The 24,589-nt window shown below is 40.1% G+C and overlaps 1 long non-coding RNA gene across 4 annotated transcripts in view; it reads right to left on the bottom strand.

Moving 5' to 3' along the window:
* Positions 1-24,050, bottom strand: part of LOC105091715 (uncharacterized) — a 64,940-nt gene extending 40,890 nt beyond the window's left edge. For all 4 annotated transcript variants that reach the window (XR_837393.3, XR_010380869.1, XR_010380868.1 and 1 more), the window contains exon 1: positions 23,784-24,050. This is a non-coding gene — a long non-coding RNA (uncharacterized LOC105091715). The remainder of the gene's footprint in view (positions 1-23,783) is intronic.
* Positions 24,051-24,589: the final 539 nt, after the last annotated feature.

The following is a 24,589-nucleotide window of genomic DNA, read 5'->3' on the forward strand; positions in this document are numbered from 1 at the left end:
TCACACCAGCAGAAATGACTCATTTACAAAAAGTTTTACTTCACTGGTAATCAAATCAATGAAAATTAAAATGATTTTTCACCTTCTTTATACTTGCCTATACTATTTACGCATTTATTTTGCAAGGAGTATATGTTGGTTTTATTCTTCTTAAAAGAAAGTTATTTCTGTCCTGAGAAGACAAAAGGGTATCTATATCACACATTTTGTGAGGCAGTATGAGCGTCTGACACTCACTGGGGTCTAATCACAGGGGTTAAACAGTTTGGTGGCAAAGAGCTGCATTTCTAAGAAACCATTTATCATTGACTCAATTTTTTAAAATATACTCAATTTTCTGCCACTGTGTTTCCGGTATAAATTAGTCATGTCTGGACTCTGTCATCAGGACCTGGCAAACCTCGCTTCCCCTCTGCCCTTTTTGCCCTGAGGATTCAGCAGAGCTCACACATCACACGTCTCAGCAACCAGCAGTATTACCTCTTCCACCCACGGGGCTCATTTTTGACAGTCAGATGCCCCAGCCTCTAAGATGACTGGATAAAAACCTGTGTTATTTTTTTTTTTAATTGAAGTATAGTCAGTTTACAATGTGTTAAGTTCTGGTGCACTGCGTAGTGATTCATATATATATGTATATGGATTTCTTTTCATATTCTTTTTCATTATAGGCTACAAGATATTGAATATAGTTCCCTGTGCCATACAGTAGGGCCTTGTTGTTTATCTATTTTATATATAGTAGTTAGTGTCTGGAAATCCCGAACTCCCAGTTTATCCTCCTTTCCAGCCATCCACCGTGTTACTTGTTGATGCAACACATCTCCCTGTCAGAAATCTCACCTGTTACCTCAGGCCCCAGTCCACTCCTCCTCGAGTTCTCTCCTCACTGCTCCGCTTGCAGCCATGAATTTACCCGCCCCTCCTATGGGAGTCTTAATCATAAATAATACTCTCTATAATTTGCTGAGTATTTACTTCATGCCAGGAATTGACACATATCTTCTATTTTAATCCTCTCAACAATGTTTTCAGTTAAATATAATTACTATTTTACAGGTGAAAAAATAAAAAACAAGGGTCACCAATCAGAGCACCAGCTGGGATTCAAAGGCATGTGCATCTTTCTTCCGACCGGGGGTCTCTCTCCCCTCAGCTTTCCTTTTGCCAAGAGGAACCCCCGACTCTTCTCCGAGGGCTGGATCACATAGTTACCACCGCTGGTGACCTGGGGCTGGGACAGAACTCACCTCCTCCCCTAAAAGCTTCACTCCATCTGGACTCAGCGTGACTCCTCTCAATGAGTAAAAATGTTGGTAAGACTACTCACCCCATTGCAACATTCTATGTGTCATTATTAGTTTAAGAGATAAAGTGCTCAGCTCTTGGTTACCAGTCTTTCCCAATTTTCCACCTAGGATATGCTGCCCAGGATATACTTCCAAATTCCTTTCACACATTTGTCCAGGAAGTGTCACAACTTGAAGAGTGCTAGGTCCTGGGGAGAGAAAGCCCCTTACTCCACAGAACTGGGGCTGGGGGGGGGGGTAATTTTATGAAATGACTTGCTTCAAATTCACCATACTCTCCTTGACTTCTTCTCCAACCCGAGGCTAATATGAGCCCACATCCTTGCTTCGACAGTCAGTTATTTGTCATAACAAATTGTGCTACGTTGGTGAAATGCCTTCAGCTGATGTCCACCCCAGATACACACACTTGCTTTGCTTCCTGACCACAGCAGCCCTCGCGATGGCCTGTGTGGTCCAAGGGCACAGAGCCAAGACGCTGTTGCCACGTTTTGCTCCCTGACACCATCCTACAGAGCGTTATTTCACGTCCACACTCCATGCCTTCTGCTCCTGGCTCCTCTGTTGTCATGGTGCCCACACTTGTGTGGGGAGTGCCACAGACTTGTGCCCACTCACTGCTTCAGCGGCGGTCCTGAGACCTGGCCTCCTCAGGCACAGGTAGAGGGGCCGAGTGCGCAGTCCCAGAGTGCACCGGATCCATCTCTGCACCCTAGCACTAGAGCAGTCTCCGCCCCATGGCAGGAGCTCAGCAAGTGTGTGCTGAATGAAGGAGTAAAGGACCAAAAAACTGAAGTGATTTGCCTAAGATACCTAGCTTAGGGGAGAACTAGACAAGACTCTTGGCTCCCTAAATCCTATAGCAGGGCTCACTCACCTCTACCACCCTAGGTTTACATTAGCCTCTTATACACACAAACACACACACACACATGCACACACACATGCACACACAAAGATGCACGAGAACAAGAGAGGGGGCAGGGTATAAAGGAGAAAAACAACATAAGTGAAATCTCGGGTTGAATTTATCGATAGCAGAACAGCAAGACTAGAGCTGGTATTATCCTGGGTCTGAGGTGATCTGCTCCAAGGCAGATACATTGTATTTATGGATAAATGTTACTGTTGCCCAAATTCCTACATCTGGAACAGACCTGGAAAAACACTTGACTCCAGGTATAGTGAAAGGAGCTCAGAATGCATATTTATAAGATTTAAATGTGGCCGTTTATCACTTATCCCACCTCCAATCATCAAGTTTTTGAAAAAAAAAAAAACCTCATTTAAACATTAATCTGATATTTTCCTACCCTCCCAGCAAAGTAAGTGTCTCCTTAGAATTTGTTGTCTTTATTGCTGTTACTTTAAATATTTTAAGTGAATCGACCACATTCAATATTATTCATTTTTATTTAATTAGTATGGGTCAATTAATACTCAGAAACCACAGCAGAAATTCCACTAAGAAATTTTTTTCAGATTATGACATAGATGTATATCTTTTTCACAAGGTATTGATTAAGAAGTAGGGAATAAAAAGTATCTTAAGAGGAAATTTCTTTGCATTAGCTATACTGTTAAGAAAAAGGACCAGAAGCAAAGAAACAGAGTAATGAAAAAATGAAGACAATACAAATTTATGCATGCTGTCACAGAGTCCAATAAAGTGGTTTTGGAAATTATCATTAATTCTTTTACTCAATGGGAAAAATTTTCTACAGAAAGCTCTAAAGAGAGAACTATTTCTTGTAATCCTATCATTTGAAAATAACTACAGTTAATGTCTGAGTGTCCAGCTATTCAAATTTAGCAAAATAGGTACATTCCTAAGAAATCTCAAATTCTCAAAAAATATCAAGAAAGAGGTAACATTGAACCTGGGGAAGGATGGCTGGAGAGTAGACATGGGAGAGAAATTTTTCACTATATATACTACTATGTATCTTTTAGATGTTGTCCTTTTTGAATGTATTGTCTCTCAAAAATAAATCAAATTTAAATTTAAAACCAAGATTTTAAAAAATATTTTAATAGGAACAGAGAAGTTTTAGACTCACAGTAGAACAGGTTTTTTTTTTTTCACAGTAATTTCAATAATAAATGTGTTTTCATAACCGTAAGTGTATCTGGTTATTGCCAGTTTAAAAAAAAAAAAAGGTGAATCAAAAAGTACAAGAAGGTGGGGGGAGGTATAGCTCAGTGGTAAGAGCATGTGCTTGGCACACACGAGGTCCTGGGTTCAATCCTCAGTACTTCCATTAAAATAAATCTAATTACCTTCCTCTGGCAAAAAAAAGAAGAAAGAAGGAAAGAAAGAAAGAAAGAAGGAAAGAAAGAAGGAAAAGAAAGAAATGAGGCTTAAATTTTTTTAAAAAGTACAAAAACAAACACAGACCCTTCCTTGCTTGCCCTTCACTCCACGCATTCAGTTCCCTCATTCCCTATTGTGGCGGCTGCACATTTCCCCTAACAGAACAGTATTCGTAACAGCCAGGTTAAGAAGCAGGGTTTTTTCCTATTCTGATGATGGTAATTCCAGATCAGTTTTAGTTATCACTAAGAGTGGCTCATATAAAGGATGTTTCAGAATTAGCTAATTGTACTGTATCCAATCCTTGTGATGAACACTTTAACTAGAGGAGAACTCATTTTCTAAATTATTGTTCAAACTTTTTTCCAGGAAAGTGTACACATATTTTACATAGAAGGTATCTTTTGTTTCGTTTCGTTTTTACAAAAAGAATGGGATCATAACAAACATATTACTTTTTAGGTTTTTTTTTAAACTGAGTAAAGTATTCTGAACTCTTCCACGCTAAGAAGCATAGATCTACATTACTGTTTTAATTTATCACATTCCGTTTTATCTACCTACAATGACAGTTGAATTTAATCCCCTATGCCTTGGGAATTTATTTTCTTAAAAAAAAAAAACCACTTCAAGAATTTGCTTTTCTTCATTAAACAAGGCCATGCTACTCTTTTCAGTATCTTGTGATATTTGTATATGAACTATTAAAATGAATGTGATTCCATTACTGTTTAAAGACAGACACAAAGGTCACTGAAGACTGAGATTTCTATAAGCCATCGCAACCCTGGGAAATACCGCCTTTGCTAAAGCTGGAACAAACCCAGGAGTAATTTAGGTCCACCCAAGGTTTCAGGTCCACCCAAGGAAGGCTGGAATTGTGTATGAGTCAGCAGATCTATTATAAATCAGACCATTTCTTTAGACAGGGAGTTAATCCCATTCAATTCAAGCATTTTTTTGTTGTTGTTTAATAAAGTGCAAGGCCGTATGCTCATGAAGAGGGATGCAAACTAAATTGGGTCACTCTAATTGTCTAGGATGCTTCCAATCTAGTAGGGAAATGCACATACATAAGACATACGTAAATGAGTAGGATACAAAGAAGACTTATAAGCAAGACAGAAAAGCAAAAGTGTCCTAAAGAACACAGAACAGAGCAAATTAGGCTGGGAAGGCAGCATAAGAGCGGCTCCTCTGAGAGTCGGTGGGATTGCAAGAGAAGAGAGCAGACAGGCCCTGGGGAGTAACGAGAGTCTGGGCTGTTGACATGGGTTTGACTCAAGCTGCTCAGCACTGTAAAGCCTTTCTCCTGTTCTCACTCTGTCCTTTTCAGTTCTCTCTTCCTGGGCTGCTACATTTCTGGGCGCGCCCAGAGGATCTTCAGACTTTACAAACCGGTTGTGCAGAGCTTGGCATTTCAATAAGAAACAAAATGCTGAGTAACAACATGAAGTCAATCTGTCGCTTGCCAAGAGCCGGAGGCCTGGGTGGTTTCCCAGTCTTAAAGGGGCAGAAGGATATTACAGTCAGCCTCCCAGGGAAAAGCTGGATGGATTTACCAACACAGAAAATGCTGTGCACTAATCCAGTTTGTGTATGTGCAGCACCTGCGATTACTGCCGGTCACTCCCAAACCCGACGGGCTAACTGAAGTTCTCATTTACTTTGCCTTTTCTTTGCGACAGGCTAACATATCATGAACAGCTTACTTTGTGAAGAATCTTTCATGCATTGCAGAACAGAGATACTGTTCAGTCAGTACTGGGTCAAAGAAGAAAAGTTGAAGAGATTTAAACAGGAAATGACTCTACTACAAAGAATTCAGAAGTATAAGTGACTAAAGCCAGCCAGGCACCTATGATGAGTTCTAGGTGGCTTGGAAACTGTAGGGCCCATAGCCAGCTTGAATGGGTGGAATCTCAGGCGGATGAAACCCTCAGAGCTCCAAGGAGATCACTCCTGGATCCATCACACCTGTGTCACAGGTTTTCCACCAGCTCAGCCCTTATTCAACATCCTGAGGGCTTTTGTCCAATCACTCACGTTTGGCCATTTGTTCTGGGACAAGGTACCGAGTACTGGGGCAACCTCACAGAGCCTATAATTGAAATGAGCAGAGGAAACAGCAGCCAGAGACCCAAGGGAGACTGGGGCCGACTCAGGAATTTCTTAATCTTTGCTTAAAAAGTTCTCTATCAAAAATTTTAAATATGATTATAAAAATAATATCTACTCCTGATGGAAAAGTTGGAAAAACAGAGATGTATAACACAGGGAAAAACACAAGTCCACCACTGACATAGACTGGATATATTTATTTTCATTCTGTGTTCTCTACACACATGAATATATAGAATTGAGATCATATTATATATATATTTTTTGTCTTTAATTTTTATTTTTTATTAAAGAGGCGTTAATTTACAATGTCAGTTTTGGGTGTTCAGCAAAGTGATTCAGCTATACATGTACTTACATACGTATGTTTTCAGATTCTTTCCCATTACAGCTCATTACAAGAAACTGAATATAGTTCCCTATGCTACACAGTAAGTCCTTGTTGTTTACCTATTTTATATACAGTAATGTGTATCTATTAATCCCAAATTCCTCATTTATCCCTTCCTCCTTTCCCTTCTGGTAATCACAGTTTGTTTTCTATGTCTGTGAGTCTATTTCTGGTTTGTAAATAAAATTTGTATTTTTTTTTTTAGATTACACATATACACGACATCATATGATATTTGTCTTTCTCTGACTTACTTCACTTAATATGATAATCTCTAGGTCCATCCATGTTGCTGCAAATGGCATTATTTCATTCTTTTTATTATATATGGTTTTATGTTAACATTTATCTAACATTATACTATAGTCATTTCCCATGTCATTAAGCTTTGTTATAAATATTGCTTTTAATGGCTATGTAATAGTTCATCCTAGAGGTAAATGACAATTTATTTAAATATTCCCCCTCTTGGGGCACTTAGATTGTTTCCAGTTGTTTTTTGTTTGTTGTTTGTTTTTAAGAAATAGCACTGTGGTGAATATCTGTTCGTATAAATATTTTGATACAATTAAATTTATTTCTTTAGGGTTCATGTCAAGAAGTAGAATTATTGAATCTGGGTACTCTTTAATTTTCTTAAGTTGTAAACAGATAAATCATACTGCATGAGCAATATATTACAAAGTCTGAACATCCAACAAGTGTCTTTGAATCACTGTGGGTGAGTCGGGGAGTCCCCAGCCACTCTCAGTAGCCTTATTTTATACATTTCACCCATAGTCCCTTTAGCTTCCTCATGCCCAGCCCCAGACCCCAGTCTAGACAGTGCTATCCTATAGCTGATCATCTTTTTCACTGGAAAGATTTGAAAACTGTTGAACTCAATGGTTCCCTTTTCTCTTTCCCAGGCATCCTATATCCGAATGATCTGAAGGAGCGGGTTCTCTGAGCCATGAGACTGAATTCTCTGTTTACCTATCTTAGCCACCTGCCTGCCTCTACACACATATATTCGTCTTTTCTTCTTTAAATATCCTGTATAGGCTGTCAACACCCAAATTTATCTCTCCAGCCCAAATTTCTTCCCTATACTCTCATGTGAAATCCAATTGCCTACATGGCATCTCTATTCATGTTCTAACAATCATCTCAAACTTAGTATGTCTCATACCAAACTGTTGACCTTTCCCAAACCTGTTCACCCTGTAGTCTTCTGCACGTAAGTTAATGGCAACACCATCTTTTTCTTCCTCATGCCAAAAAACTGGGAGTTCTTTTTGACTCCTCTCTGTCTCTCACACCCCACATCCAATCCAACAGCAAGTATTTGCAAAGTTTCTCACTGGATTATTGCCATAGGCTCCTTACTGGTCTCACTGTTTTTCAGCCTATTTCTCAATACAGTAGTCAGAATGGTCATATCATGTGACCTCTCTGCTCAAATCCACCAAAGGCTTTCATTTCACTTAGAGTGAAAGACTAGAAGTCCTTATCATGGCCATACACAATCTTGCCCCTCCCTGCCCCGGTACCCACCTCCCTGTGTGTTCTACTATGTTCTGTTTCGTTGTCGCTGCTGTGCTATTTTAGGACATGCTGGGCACTTTCCTTCTTCAGGGTCTAAGTACTCCCCGTGCTTTTTATACTCCTCCCAGATCTCTGCCTGCCTCCTTCAAGTCTTCACTAGTTTATCTTCTTGTGTGACCTTTCCCAGTCATTATATGTAAATTGCAAAACTCCTGTTCCGACATTCCATATCTCCTTTTCTGCCTTATTTTGCTCCATCATGCATATCACACACCAATACACCATATTTATTTGGTTTATTGTCTGTCTCCCCCCAACCAACAGAGAAGATTTTCATCTGTTTTGTTCACTACTCTGTCCTTAGCACCTCAGTTAGCGCCTGGCACATAGTTGGAACTTTAAAAATACTTGCTGAATGACGTAAAGGCAAACTATGAAAAAGCATCAGAAAGGACTTCTGGGTCCTGATCATGAGAAAGTGACAGGCACCAAAACCTCTCTACCCAATATTCTGATTCCTATTACAGAGTCTGGGCCAAAAGTACACAAAAGAACCAGAATGATCGCAGGTCAAGTGAACCAGGCCAAGTGTCTTCTTGGTTATTTTTGTAAATAGTACATATTATAGGAATTTCAAAACTTCCGTCCATTAAAGCAAAATAAGAAGGTTTTGAAAAACGGTTATTCGGAGTTACTCAGCATTTGTACTTGGTCACAGAATGTGGCAAGAATTTCTGAAAATGGAGCTCAGATCAAAGGGGAAGGGGATGAAAACAATACGGAATTGAGAGGCTTCTAAATTGCTAGGCACCTTACAGTATCTCATTCAAACCTTCAATAACTTTGAGAGTCAAAGAATATTATTCCAATTACAAATATATTAAAATTGAGGTTTAGAAAGAATAATTTCTTTGAAGCCACACAGTTAGTTAAGTGGAAAGCTTAGAATTTCTTCCCACTAGCTCCCTAATACAGGACTTAGAATTCATAGCTAATATATCGACTAATTAAATGACTTAGGAGAAATCACTTAATATTTCTACCTTGGTTATCTGCAAAACAATGTACCTTGACTTTCGAGACATATTGTAGGGTGAATCAGGGTGATGGTCTTAGGTCTTTCTGGCTCTTAATCATTTCTCAGCTAGTTAAGAAGGAATAAAATGTTCTAAATAATCAAGTCCACACACAGGGAACTATATTCAATAACTTGTAGTAACCTATAATGAAAAAGAATGTGAAAAAGAATATATATGTGTGGGTGTGTGTAACTGATTCACCATGCTGTACACCAGAGACTAACACAACATTGTAAATCAACTATTCTTCAATAAAAAAAAAATTTAAAAAATTTTTTATCAAGTCCACTATGGCTCAGGTGTTTCTTGTTCAAATCTTTAAACCCTCAAGAGAAACCACCACCACCAGAATGCAGAGCCTCCTGGAATGTTTTCTCAAGTGAAACAGTCTAGCTGTGTGAAGGGGTCAGGCCCAGCTAGAAATGGAACTCCTTGCTGGCTATCCATGTGAAGGACTTTGCTAGAGGGAATCCTGTGTTGCCACAGCATAGTCACTTGTCAAGGACAATGGCTGTTGGCACAGTATTAAATGTGAAGATTGGGAGAGCTGCCAGTGAAAGCAAACTCTTTTGTGTGTGCTGTGTTGTGCTGGGCATCAGTTGAAGTTCACCATTGATGACCGTCTGAACACTGCCTTTCACTGACAGTCCACCCAAAGGGGCAACTCAGCAAACTGGAGAGTGAATTTCTAGGGAGAGGCAGCATAGTGTAATGGGGAAAAAAATTAGACTGGCGGTGAGGAAATCCTAGTTTTAATTCCAGTGTTGGGACAGATACCTCCTTTAACTGACCTAGGCCTCATATCCCTTATTCATTCACTCACCCTGTCACCCATCCAGGCAGCCGGCAGGTACTTATTAGATGCCAACTTGTTTACAAGGGATTGGCTCGGATCACGTGAGCATTTCATGATTCTGCTTTATGTGTATTAGTGATAATAATAGTCTTATGTACCTCAGAATGATGTAATGAAGAGGAAAATCCAGTTGCTGCCTCTGTAAAAATGGAAATAATTATGTTTGTCTATAAATGTGTAGGAAAGTAGATATTTTGAGTAACATGAAACTTAGACCATTGCTAGATATTAGTGAGAGAGAGAGAATGAATCTAGGAACTAATAAAATCTAATGAAATGTTCCTTTTCTTCTTCTTCTTCTTTTTTGTTTTTTGGTAAAAGCAAGATTTCCAAAACTAAAAATAGAAGTTAGTTTCAATCATTCTTTTTATAGCTTCTCTAAGAAAGCACACAATAATAACCAAACCTGTGGTTCAAACTATACTTCAGTATTATACCGACTACTAGTAGTTTTAGGTGTTCAACCTCTAAAATTCAATATTAGAGGATTTTTTATTGCTAATGTATCAGTTAGGATTAGGTTTTGCTGCACACACACACAAAAATACACTACCAGTGCCTAAAGAAAGTCAGAATTTGGGGAGATTTTTTCCCTCAGATAAAAGAAGTCTGGAGGGAGACAGTCCAACTATGGCCATTGCAGGGTGTTGTATCTTTCTTCTCCATTGTCCTAACATGTGGCTTTTATTATTAAGGCCATCTCAGGGCTGTTATAGTTCCATTTATCACATCTGCATTGCAGGTCAGAAAAAGGAAAAGCAGAAAGGACCCCTCCTAGCTGAGCAGAATCCCTTTCAGCAGCCTGTCTGGGCTTCCCAGCTAGGAATGTCGCTTTTATGAAATTGACAGAAAATAGTTACGTGGCCACACTTAGCCCCAAAGGAGGCTGGGAAATGTAGTTTTCCACAGAGACTCTGTGTCTAGCTAAAAATTAGGGTTCTGTTAAGGAGGAAGGGGAAATGGGAGGTAAGGGTAGACAACAAGCAGTCTCTTCCACACAAAATATTAAGAAAAAAGATAAGTCAGTGGATAGAATTTCCTCAATTTTAAATTTTCCTCCATAGTATTTCCTATTCTTTTGATTTTAATATTACCAGCTTTTCATAATAGTACACAATATATCTGATTCAATAAAAAACAATATACTTTTTCTATAACAAGTATTTGTATTTTATTTCATTCTGTAAAAAGCAACATGATTTTCAAGTGTTTCATTACGTGATTAAATTTGAGCCTCATAATCCAAATCAAAGGAAATCGTAGATGTCTAGTTTAGAAACACATCCTACATGGAACTAAGCTGACAACTCTTCCCTGAGAGCCTTAGCCCAGAAGCATTTACAGTATTCACAGGGGGTTGGTTTCAGGACCCCCGTGGATACCAAAATCCTCGGATGCGCAAGTCCCTCATAAAATGGCATAGTTGTGTATAACCTACGTATATCCTCCCATATATTTTAAATCATTTCTAGATTGCTTATAATACTTAATATAATGTAAATGCTAAGTAAATAGTTGGCAGCATGCAGCAAATTCAACTTCTGCTTTTTTGGAACTTTACTTTCTGGAACTATTTTTTTCCTCAACGTTTTCCACCTGTGGTTGATTGAATCCACAGAGGCAGAACCGCAAATACAGAGGGCTGACTGTACTAAAAAGCATATTGACATCAACACCAGCATAAAACGAGGCATCCCGGAAATTTTTTCAGCACAGAAGAATGTCCTTCCACTGTGGTCACAGCATGTTCATCTTTCTACATCTGTCCTCAAATTCTTGGCAACACAATTGTGCTCCGAGTAAAATCCTTTTGGTATTTTGTGTTGACCTAATCCATATGTGTATTTGCGGGACTTTCTGTTTATTTAGAATTTGCCTTTAAGACTTTAAATAACTCTGAGCAACAGTGCCTGAGGAGCTCATTTCCTAACCCAAGGAGCCTGGCAAACCAGCTGGGTTAGGAAAGAGCAGTGGAGCGTCCCAAACTGTCCTGACTGTTTGAGGAAGTCTCCTCCACATGCCACAGTACTGGGGTGGCAGCCAAATGAGAAACATAAGATCTCGATGTCGAAGCAAGGTTTTCATTCCTTTACAAACAACTATCACTATATGACATAAGCTGAAATTCAATCCAATTTGGGCCTTGCTGGCAATAGTATAATTCCTGGATGAAATGAGGCTTGGAGAAATTTGAAAAAGCAAATTTGTTACGTGACTTTGGGCAAATCACTTAACCACACTAAATTGTTGTTATTTTATGAATAACAATATTCATTACATTAGCTTATTAACCCAGTAATTCCCCCAGAGTATTTCAATATTATTAAGTAAATATAAGAAAAATAACTACTCGTCATCCCTTATTTGGTCAAGTAATTTTTGTCACATACTAAGACAGTTTTAGCAAGACTGTTAATTGGGGGGTGTCAGAATGTTACTCACTTTAATAAGGGAATTGAACTCTGTAATTTATAACATCCTAGCTGGATTTCATGTTCTACCACTCTAGAACTTATTGTCTCTAGACGCCTTTTTTCCTTCCTTGGGTTGCTCCTAAATTCTGGGCATTTTACTGACCATTGTCTCCCCTTCTAAAGGTTGGCAAAGGAAAAAAAAAAAGATTCTGGGAGCTTGCCTTAGTTTATCTCCTTATTTAGGTCAACATGGGCAACGTCCTAAACGTTATCTATTACTATTAACCAACACTATCATGAGATATCTCTATAGATCAACAACAAAAGGATTCCCCTAAATGTGAAGGTCTGCTTAGTTCAAGCAATATTTGATCCAGTGCAAATCTAGTATAATAGGAACCCCCTGGAATGACTCTAATAGACCTGAGTCTGTTTCCAGGTCATTTCAATAGGAAACCTGAGACTTCATTATCTGTTTGTAAATGCATTATTTAATACGTAGTTCACTCGGAATCAGTCCTCACCACTTTTCTTTTGCCCTCTTCCGGTGTCTTTAACAGCCCTGAAGCTTTGAGGCTCTGCTCTCTTTCTGATTCACGGTTCAGTTTCATCAGCACTCCTGTTTCCTGTTTTGTCCCCGACCAGGCTGCTCATTTTGCCCTCTAACTCCTTCCCCTTCCTCTTCCGAGGATATCATCAACATTTCCGGGAGGGATGGGTAACGCCACCAGCTTCTCTTGCTGCCACTTTTTCTCTTCTTTCTTTTTCTTTTTTTAACCTCCTTTGAACCTTCCTAAGCCTCCTGTAATGACTGTGTCTCTGTTGCCGCTATTTCAGGACTTCTGTGGCTTTAGAGTTTGATCTGGATTCAGGTCTCCTAGCCGAAACCATCGCAAACAAGTCGTTTGAGGTTTTTGCTGGAAGGTAATTTGAATTTGTTTACATGGCCACCAGCTCCCAATTTAGATGTCATGAGATTTCTGGGGTGGAGGAGTGACCTTCCCAGATTACCTTTCTCTTATTAGTAGGGATGGGCTGTTTTGTTAATGACTCAACCTCGTTTCTTACAATTCTAAATAATTACTGCTGAATCAGGAGAATTACTAAAGTCTTTCATTTCAGGAGGGTTGATGAAGAGTTAACTAAAGTCAGCTCTAGATATGGCTATATTTATATGATTTGATATACCTACATCAACATGAACACTTACAAACACATACACATGAACACACACACTTACACAAAAACACAATTATTCCTTGGTAATCTTCTGGCATTTTTTTCCCACAAGGAAGACACAAATACAAACTGAATATGAACAAAATAAGTCAGCTGACATGGCAAATGACAGTGGACCTCTCCTGCTTCTTTTCTTGTTCTTTTCTGTTTTCTTTTCTTTTTGGTCATCACTGTTTAGGTGAAGAGCAAAAAAAAAAAAAAAAAAAAAAAAAAAAAAGCCCCAAATATTTCTTAGGCTGCTGTCAAATTATTGGGCTCTGAGGTGCACATGTATTCATTCAACAAATACTCACTGAGCACCTACTATGTTCCAGGTGCTCACAGTACAGCTGTTAACAAAACAGACTAGATCCCTGCTGTCCAGAACCTTGTATTCAGGTGGGTGATCACCTTTCAGGATCAGTTATCCTGCTCATTAGATCAAAATCCAACATGATTTAAGACTCCAAGAGGAGACGGTTGAGGCAGGAGCAGAGATAGAGTTTACCACGTGCCCTGTCGTGTGGTTTCCTAACAGGCTAAACGCGACACATCCTGAGGGACTGCACCCTCTTCCTTCCTGTTTCTGTCACTCAGAACTCATAACTACGTTTCACTTCCTACCAACTGAAGGCTTTTGCTAGGTTTCTATTTATTCTTATTAAGTGAAAGGGCCGTTTTTTCCTTTTTTGTTGTTTTTGGAGGGGGCAGGTAATTAGGTTTGTTTGTTTTTTGCTCGTTTGTTTGTTTATTTGTTGGAGGTACTGAGGATTGAACCAAGACCTTGTGCATGCTAAGAATGTACTCTACCATGGAGCTATACCCTTCCCAGCCCTTAAAATTTTTTTTTTTTTTTTTGGGGGGGAAGGTAATTAGGTTTTCTAAAATTTATTGTTTATTTATTTATTTTAATGGAGGTACTGGGAATTGAACTCAGGACCTTGTGCATGCTAAGCATGCACTCTACCATTGAGCTATACCCTCCCCCCTTTGTTCTTTTCCCTAGCAATATTCCTGCCCTGCACCCATATAATCCCCAGTGGAACTATTCTCTTGCCTTGATTGTCTCCAGGAGGCAAGACAGGTCCTCAGAGGGACCTTCTCTTCCTCTGTAATATCTCTGATCAGACCGACTGAGATGACAACTGAAAGTGCCACCGTTAAAAGTCACCACGAAGTTCTTACGGAACCCCCACTTTAGTCTTTTTATTGTTTTGGTTTATATGCCATAAAAAAGAGTAAGCAAGTAATTGCCATATATGTCTTCCCTTCATTTCTGGGATTATGTTTCTGCAGCATACCTACAGATAAAAGGCACTTCCCAAGACGTCTTAATATTGTCTGGTTTGTGTGGGGTGAGTATATTTGGCTTTTGTTTATAGGTAGTTGTGGATATATCTAAAGAGCCACTGTTTTCTAAGAAGTCTTACTATTCTTGTTTTCAACTAACAAAAATTGGAAAATAAAGACTGTGGGAGTGTAAAACAAATGCCTGCAATGTTTGTCGTTTTTTAAACCCTGTTTCTGTGGCTCTTGACTTTTTCTAAGATGACTTCACCTACAAGCTAAGGCCAAGCCAGAGCCCTTGTGAACAGAGACAAAGGGCACAATAGCCCATAATAAATGCAATCTGGGCTCTCTGTAGCATATTGTATGTATAAAAAGTAAAAGGCTGATTTCAAATACAAAGGAAATTAGTAAGGCCTCTTGTCACTAAGAATTAAGGGAAGACGATTGGAAAGCAGAATCATTCAGTGCAGCTGGACCTACATCCTCCCTCAGATTGGCACTGACACCATATGGTTAGGAAGTCTGGCTCTTACCCAAGGGGCTTGTACTCAGTTCTCCCTTTGGGCAAGAGTTGGGAGGAGGCAGAGAATAGCAGTTAAGACACTGCTTGGGTTCAAGTCCTGCCTCTATCACTTATTTGCTATGCTTTCTTAATAACCTGAGCACAGAATAACAGTACTTGCCTCATAGGGTTGTCTTAAGATTTAAATGAGATAATGCATGTAAAGCATACGGCTTAGCTGGCACATAGTAATCAATGTGTGAGATACGATGATGATGGTGATAATGATGATGATGATGGGATCCAGGGAGACCCCAGGCTGAATGCACCTGGAATGACTCAGTTGGTTACTGAAGTAAGGAGTCTGAAATATGAACCAGGCGGCAAGCTCCAAAAGGTGGTTAGAGAACTGTCGTGGTAAATTGGCAGGGTTGCTAAAGGATACGGGGTGATGCCTTTAACACCAAAAGGGGTAAGGGTGCCCTTTTATCTCCTATGGAACAAAGTGCGTCACCTGGTCTAGCTCTGACTATGCAAGGGGACGGATCTCAGCAGAGAAGACGTTGAACCGAACTAGCATGGTTAGGGTCAAGTGAGGCAAATGCTTTTCTGTTTGTTTGCCTGGTTTGGCATATTCCTGAAGAGGAATTTTATGGCTTTCACTCTTCTAATACCTGACTTCTATCTAATGGAAGGAAAAAGAGTGCTTTCATAATCCTCTCTAAAGTCATCCATGTACGTAAGCAAACAAGGAGACCCCGTGTAGGATGGTAGGAAAGACAGATCTCATCCTACCAAAGCACAAAGGAAATAAATTCCCTTCTAAACATGTTGCAGTTATACAAGCCATAAAATGTATTTCCATAAAATGAGCCATCATTTTGAAAATAGCACTACATATAGTTTGTATAATTACCAAACAGGCAACTGAAAAATGTAACGTTGACAAGATTCAAGAAATAGTTGTTTAGTACCTATTTTGTGCATTATTAAACAATGGCAGAATCATGCTATTCTGGTGCTTTATGCATCGATTCACATCGCCTCGTCAATATCTAATTTCTTCAACCTTCATAAAAAATAATAATCCAGAATCTCCTACTGGGAATACAGTAGCATCTATTCATAAATTCATAGCATTTTAAAGCTGGAAGGAGTCTCACAAGAGAACAAAAATCAGTGTCTTAGGCTTTTTTCATAATGCTAGTTAATGCCCCAAGGAGCTTTTGAAATTTTAAAATATTATTTTAAAAACATCTTACAAGAGAAATTATTTAGTCAAATATATCAACGGGCTTGCTGGATCCCCACCTATTATAAGAATTCATTCATCCTAGCAATGTCAATTTTAGGAAGCACAGAATAGAAATTCAGATAACATAATTGACTGATTCAAGGTGAATGGGTCATTCATTAGAGCGAGATGACAATCAGGAGGGCATCAAAAGAAAGAAGGGTTAGCATTCGACCTGGTTGATTATTTCTGTTCCCAGCTGAAAAATATTTCCTGAATTCTGCCCAGCTCCTCTTGAAGTAGACAAATGTTAAAATAGAAAGAAGTGGTCATGTGCTTTTGTTCAGTATGGGCTCATGGGGGAAGTCCTATAATATTTTCAGCTGGTTGCTATGGAGCCAGCCAGCAGTGAGCTCAGCTAATAAATTTGGGCTGACATTGTTGTGGGATGGTACGACAGTGGCAATTAATAGACAACTAAACATTGGAATTGTGCAGCAGAGGAAAAGTAAGGCAGGGGGATAACAGCAGAGTTCACCACAGAGAAAATCACAAAGTGCACACAAGAAGGGTATGGATTGCAAACTTCACAAGGTATTTACAAATCCCTGTGAACAAGATATACATGTGACTTTCCCCCGAGCCCTACCACTAGTAGATGTTCCAGGGAGAACAATTTACCTGCACCTTGTAGCCAGAGCACGAGGGCAAACTGGTTAAACTATTTTGGGAATTTAGCTGAGGTCTGAAGTAACTTTGAAAAACCACATTCCAGGCTGGTTGGATTTCTTGGATTTTCAGGTCTCTGCTGTGGAACTTCTGAAAACCATCAGAAGTTCAATTGGAAAGAATTAAAGAACTAGTTGCCTTCATTTTGTTTAATCGGGCAGTGAGGTCATGATGACAGTCATCATGAGCTATTCTTTTTCTATGGCTCTGGACAGAATTTTTTTTTTTTTTTTTCCTATTCAGCGCTTCCTGCTTGGTGTTTGTTTAAGCTGGGAGGAAAGTCATCATTCAAACTCTGCAACAACAGATTGCAAGCTAAGGCTTTTCTACACTTTGTTTAATTTTCCTGAAATGTCCTTTTTTTCCAGAAATGACTTATTGGTGACCCGGCATGCTTTACTTCTTACTCAACACTCCCCTGGGGATGTAGCTAAAACACTACTTAGCTGTAATTCTCCTGGGTGGGGAAGTGGTGGGTGGTGGCAATGAAACCAAAGCCCAGATCTGAGCAACTCTGGGCTATTGACTTTATGCTAGTCTTTTATGAAGGGATCCCTCAAAACACCACGCCACTCAGCAAACAGTGTGCATTTCATCTAAGCCTGGCTGGCTTTGCGCTTGCCTTTCTTCAGGCTAGAATGATCCTAACCAGCAATGTCTTTGTGTCATGATGCAGAAAGTTGGCAAGTACACATGAGGATAATGCTGAAGTATAACTTCTGAGTGGGGGAGGGAGTCAGAGAGAGAAATAAGCTCTTCACAATGGCTAGTGGTTCTCTTTCCTGATGTTTGTTCCAACAGAAGTCAATCATTGTGCATTGTCTTTTGGGGAGTGAATACAACATATTATTTTTGGGTAAAAATTGAGATTTCTTTGGGTAATGAAGTATATGTAAAATAGAAGTTCTCTGTACTTGATTTCTTTGCTTTTATTTTAGTGCCTCCTAAAAGCATTTTTCTATGAGAAGGAAAATAACATAATAGGTCTCTAAAGATGAAACTCTTTAAAGGATAGAAATATTAGATATCAAGCCCACTAGAACTAGTACGATATGCTACCAAAAATTTTAAAGGTTCTTGTATGTAGTGAACTTTGTTGATTGCCTACTCAGCAAAACAACTTTCCCTTCTTCTCAAAAGAACCTCAATTTTTCTTTCCTCTCAAATATGCCTGGAGGAGGTTGATTCCCAGCTGCAGAGCGAAGTCCGACAATGACCACCCTCTGTCAGTCACCCACTCAGGAATGGGCATGTGATTCAGTTCTGGCCAGTAAGATGGAAACAGAAGTTTGTTGGAGGATTCTGGGAAGTTATCCCTTGCTGGTCAGAGAACCACAGGAATGCTTTCTTTTTCTCCTTGGATGGAAATAAAGAACATAGTCCCAGTTGCTCATATAGTCATCCTAAATCCACAAGAAGAACAAAATTGAGGTTAAAGCTGTGGATGGTCCTTATGACATGACTGAACCAGTAGATTAATCAATATACTTCTTTGTTTTTTAAGCCGTTCAAGTCACACTCATGCTACTGCAGCTGAAGTCATCCTTTTAACGTAGATCTGCCAAGCTTCATCCTGTACATCTTAGTTTTTGCTCTTGCCTCTTCTTTCCCTCTGTCTTTTTCAAAAATAAACTGCAACCTTTGTTCTGCCTTGCACAATCCTACTCTGACACTCCCCTTTTTGCCCTCTTTGCCTCTTCTCTCTCTTCCTCTCCATTTCCCTCTTCTCCCTACCAGTGGTACCCAGAGGTATATCTTCATCTCATTAGTCACAGCTGGGATCAGAGTAGGACTACCACTAGGTCAAACTCTGGACCACGGGAGCTCTGCTCCCTTTTCCTCCTTGTGCTTTGGCTGTCAACTCCCCTCACCTCTCAGTAGTTTCCTCCAGCCTCCACTACACATAGCAACATGTCTGTGCATTCTGAGCCAACCACCCCCAAACTGTATTTTCATTGAAATATCTTTTGAAGATAATGCCTTAATTCAGTGGCTTTCAAATCTTATTTTGATTGCAACCCACGTTAAGTATCAACACTCTGTAAGCACATAATACACACAGAAAACACAAATAAAAGTTTCACAAAACATGCTTACTTTTCCTATCTGTAATACATTCTGACATTTTCTAGTCTGTTTTGTTTCACTTTTTAAAAAATTGCTTGTCTGTACTCACTAAATTGATTTCATGAGTGGGTTGTGACCACCCACATTGCCTTAACCTGCAGCAGAAATTGATGGGCATTATGACCAACTCACAAGGAAGGTTTTGAGGGTAGTTAAGGTCTTACTGAAACTTGAATAAAACGGCAGCACAAACTGGAAGGGATACAGTTTGTGTGAGTATCTGTAATATTTTTTTTTCCTAAAAAAGCAAAGAGTGAGTGAGACAGTGTACAAATGCTGACAACTGATGTGATCCTAGTAATTGGGGGAGCTCTTTCTGAAATAAATATATTTAACAAACACCATCACAGTTATTTCTGAAATGTAGAGGTGTTTTCTTCAAAAGCTGTTGGCATTCCAGAGTCAATGTATTGATTGCATTTTTATGTTTAACATTTTAGGACCTATTAAATACATCTGTTTGATCATTCATTTGGTGGCTTTTGTACCTCTTTAAGAGCTTGGAGTTTGATAATGGCAGATTATCTGTAAGCACCATTTTTATACTATTGGTTTGTGGCCAAGATGTGCTGTCTTTCCTGCTGATAACTAGGCGTTATCAGCTATAACCACTCTTAGAGCCTGTGCCATCCAAACCCCGCATGTATAGAGACTATAGAATGCTTGAGGATCACGTTGCATCCAGGAAAGCCCTGTTTATAAGTTGTGAAGTACCATGTAAATATAAGATGAGATTGTGAAATTTTAAAAGTAAAAAACTCTTTGCTTAAGAAATCACTCAAGAGTTTTGACATTTCTATTAATGATATTGAGTCCTATAAAATTTTTTCCATAACTCTAATTAAACACGCAGACACACACGCAGACACACACTTGCTAGTCAAGCCTATATTCAACACAATGCAAGCTGGTTAATGACGCACAAGCCTTAAGCTCTCCTTTCTAGAGCACATTAGGAGCTAGGTATTCTTCTCTATATAGTCATGTTTGTAATGTGACACAGCCAGAACTGCTAACTGATGTAACATAGCCTTAGTAGTTAAGACAAGGTTTTGGAGACAGAAAGGCTCCAAATGCATGCTTACTTCTTACTAACTCTGTGCACTTGGGTGAGTTACTTAACCTCCTAAGGTCTGGTGTTTCTCATCTGTAAACTGGGGATAATATAACTCGCTTCACAAGGATGTTATAAGATTGAGTTTATCTCTACCCATTAAATTAATTTCATGATTCACTAATGGATGGTGACCACCAAAAATACAGCCATAGTATAAACTCTGTTATTAAGAATCATGGACACAGACAAATTTGTAGTATGCAGGGGTGTGTGTGTGTGTGTGTGTGTAAAGCACTAAGCACAGTGATACACCTAGCAAAAGTTCAAGAAATGGTATTATTAACAATAATAGCTAATAACCATGAAGTGTTTGTTTCATAGCTCCTTCACTGGGAGAAACGCAGACACCTAGGGTATGGTACTTCTTGCTCTCTCTTTAGTGTTGGGGATTCTCACCACTGCTCCCCAATCGTCCATGGCTAGTCCTAAGGATGTATGTCGTGGCCATGATGCTTAAATTGTGGACGAATACAGCAATACAAATTTCTAACTCTCTGAGCTGTGTGTGTGTGTGTGTCAAGAGGGACGGGGTGCTGTTCTCAATCTTCTTGCTAAGGGAACTTCCTTAAAAATAAATATACTGAAAAGTGATGACAGGAAACTTCACAAAATCAAAAAGAGGATGTCAGGAAGTACAGGATGTGTGGTTGTTTTCATTTCCTTCAGTGTTTTTCTTATTAATTATATATATTTATAACTTTAAAAAGCCAAACCATTCACTGATCCTTCTCCTTAAGACCCAGTTTATAAAAGAGCTGTGATAAATAAGAACTAGTTTAAAGCTTTCTGTGTTATAAACCACTTTTAAGTCTCTGATCCTATGTTTCTGGACATCAGAATAGGGACTTGTTACTGATTCTAATTCATTTATAAAATGGTTGCATTCTCAGGCAGCTCGTGCCAGTGTGGAAAGGGTATAAAACCAAAGTACCAAAAGGTAGAAACTGATAAGGAAAGTTTTTTTAAAAATTCTGATCATTAATTCTTTCCCAGAAGACAGCTTTCAAACACAGGGGCCTGCACAAACCAGCAAACGCTCAAAACTGAAAACCCCCTTCTCCCCATAAGACCAGGCTACGGGAGCTTCAGCGCTCTCAGTGCCTGAACAGCCACATGGAAGATGAGCCTCCCGCGCTTTTCCATGTGGGGAGAGAATCGAGCGTGTCGCCTGAAGGTCTTGCTCCCTGGAATGGGGAATCTGGGTCCTGTGGCCGCCACCAAGCAGCATGTTTCCTCCCAGACACCGAAACAAAATTTATCCACAAACGAATTTCTAAAGTTCCTATTTGGCTGGAAGCCAAAGTGAACAACAACAAAAAACTTGTTTTGCAGCCTCGCTTTGCTGAACAGATTAGATATGAAGGCTGTGGGTGAGCTTGTCTTACGACTGTGCTTGACTTACTAACACCTTGGGATTTGAAGCATAAAATTCAGTCCATCTTTTAAAAAATTATGATCGAAGTCAAATAGTTCAAAGTCATGACTGAGCCCCATCTGGAGAGTTCAGTTCTGAGAGGCTGGAAGTCTCTTGGTAGTAAAAGCAGCCTCTCCTTTACTTCTTGGTAAAATTTCCTATGAAAGTACACAGCCAACATTTGTTTTCAACTGCCCAGCATCCCTCCCTCTGGGAAAACCACGCCCCCTTCCACACAGTTTTAGCGGGGCTGCCGATCACTGTACCCCATTTGCACGTAAGGCACAGGTCTGGCCAATCTTAACGTTTTCTTTTCCTGTAATTAAGATATGATGCTGAGGTAGACGTGCTTTCTTTCTCCTGGGAGGCCAGATTAGGCCAGTGATCCTACAGCTACCAGCTGCCATTCTCACCACGCACAGAGGAGGTGGAGGACGCCCAGCTGAGGAGGGAGAGTGTGACAGAGACAGAGGAGCCAGAGGAGGAGGGGAAGGAGAGAGAGAATAGGAAGATGGGAGAGGGGAAAGAAGAGGAAGAGGAGAAGGCGGAGAAAGAAGAAAAGAAATTTAACCTAACCTCAGGGAGCTACAATTGAAGCCAGCTGATTCCTGAACTTCCTAGACACTTGAGTCAACAGATTTCTTCTCTGTTCAAGCCAGTTTAAATGTGGGATTTGCAACTGAAAGGGTTCTACCTAATCCTGTAGCTGACACCCAGTCATTCATTCATTCAACAAACATTTATTGCGTTCCTCCTATATGCCAGGCACGAGATGGGTCTGGGGTAGGGGTACATGGTCCTTGCCTTCACAGAGCTTATACCCTGGCTGGGGAAATAAAACACCACACACACACACACACACATATTCCATTTGAATGTCTATATTCAATTTTTCATCTTGTGGAAGAAAAGAATAGGGTACCGAGAAACAGCACTAGAGGAGAATGAGTCAGACGTCTACAGTGTCGTTAGAACAACGCTTAACAGAAGACGGCGTGCATGGATGGCAGTTTGGGGGTGCAGATGAGGCAGCTTGGTGGAAAGAGAGAAAACCTCACTCCTAGTCAGCAGACTAGGAGCCTCATCCCAGCTCTGTCAAAACTGCAAGAGCTTTTGTCATCAGCAAAGAGGTAATAACTGTCTATTCTCAAGAGTTGTAATGAAAATCCATTGAGAAAATATGGCGGATGTACATTTGAAAAGAAGAGTGTGGTATCAAATCCAGTGTGCACAGGACAGGAAAAGTAACAGGGCAACCTGGGTTACCTATTAGGAAGCCTGGATGTTGTCCCGGCAGGGAGACGTCCAAGGGGCCAACGTAAGAAAAACATGGGAAGGTTAATGGCCCACCGATGGTCCCAAACAGCAGTGTTTGCATATACAAAGGACAGCAACACCATCTTTATTCATGTATTTATTTTATCCTTTGCTGTGTTGATGCATACGTTTTAGTTAACAATGTCCAACATTCGTTGTTCAGCAATATTCTGTGGAAACAGCTCTGGATAATGTTTAACATTACAACTTTTTTTGAAACCACTTAAGGAATTTTTATTCTTCATTTCCCAGGTGGTTTTTGTGCTTTCCTTATAAAACATTCTGGGACTTTTTTTTTTTAAAGAAATGCCAAAAACAAAACAACAAAGGAGTCTCCATGATTTCTTTCACTTTTGAGTTGGCTTTTAAAAATCCAATTATAAAAACAATACACCAGTTCTGTGAAAAAGTCAAGAAGTACTGAAGAGCATGAAGTGAGAAGTCCCCTGCACACCCCCCATTCTCCTTGGCCAGAGGGAACTGATGTTAACAGTTTACTCTGGCTCCTTTCACAACTTTCTGTATCCGCATAGTCAGCTGACTCGTCAGTCAACAAAAGGAATGTCACTTCTACAAGTGCGAGGACAACAGGCGTGTGCATAGTCATGGGTCTCATGGACTCCTGGTCCCTAGGTATACAGTCCTCTTCTACATTAAGTACAACTGGGTGTGAGAGCACATTGGTAATCAGGCAAAATATTCCACTGTACTCATTTGAGTGACTTTTGGAAAGCCCCTCCTCTGTGGTTCAAAACAAGCATCCCAGGATCATGTCAGCCAGAAAGACGGGGTAGAGGTGTGAATTTGTGTCTGGACTACTTACTGTTCTTTGTCTTGGGTCCCTGTCCTCTGTCGCTCTGGTGCTGTGGTAGGGGCAGGCTCAGCGGTCCTCTCCACTGACCACAGGCAGGCAGTGTCTCCATCAACAGCAGTGTTCCATCAGGGTTCTCTGCCTTCGGTTTTGCAGCCTCAGCCTGAACCTAGGAAGGGCCCTGCCTTCATCCCCTCCCTGTCTGGAAGATCCCACAACACTGGCCTCTTTTAAGGGAAGATGTTAGTATGTTAATCTTTTGTGTTTTAGTTCCTTACAGTTCCTCTTTCTATAAAAGGGAAGACCAAGAGGCATTAAACAGCATGACTCGCTGGGAAAACAAGTATTGCGAGCAGGCAGCAGGGTTCAGTGGAGGATGGGACGCCCAGAAGAGCCTGGCGGTGGGGGCGGATGAGGACCTGATTAGAAATGTCTGCAGTGTATTCTAATGCATTTGCATTTATATAGGTACTGAGCGGAGGGGATCATTGAAGGCTGGAAACAGAGCAGTGGCAGAAATCAGATGTTCCTTTGAAAAAGGAACTCTGGTGCCAGCAGGGTCAGTGGGTTGGAGCGGAACAAAGCAGAAGGCAGCGACACCAGTCAAGAGACTGTGACAGTAGTCAAGAAAGAGGTGTTGTAGGCCCAGCATCTTAATCTCCTCTCGTCTCTGAGGGAGTTTCCATTCCGTTCGCCAAGGATGTGTCTCATAGGCCAATCTCCCCTACCATCAAAAACCAAAAAGCTGAAGGCATGCATTTCTAGCCTTCTTTGCAGCTGGAGGTAGGACTTGGGCAACAATTCATTCTGGCAGTGCT

Source organism: Camelus dromedarius, chromosome 1 (assembly GCF_036321535.1).
Source record: "Camelus dromedarius isolate mCamDro1 chromosome 1, mCamDro1.pat, whole genome shotgun sequence".
Classification (NCBI taxonomy): Eukaryota; Metazoa; Chordata; class Mammalia; order Artiodactyla; family Camelidae; genus Camelus; species Camelus dromedarius.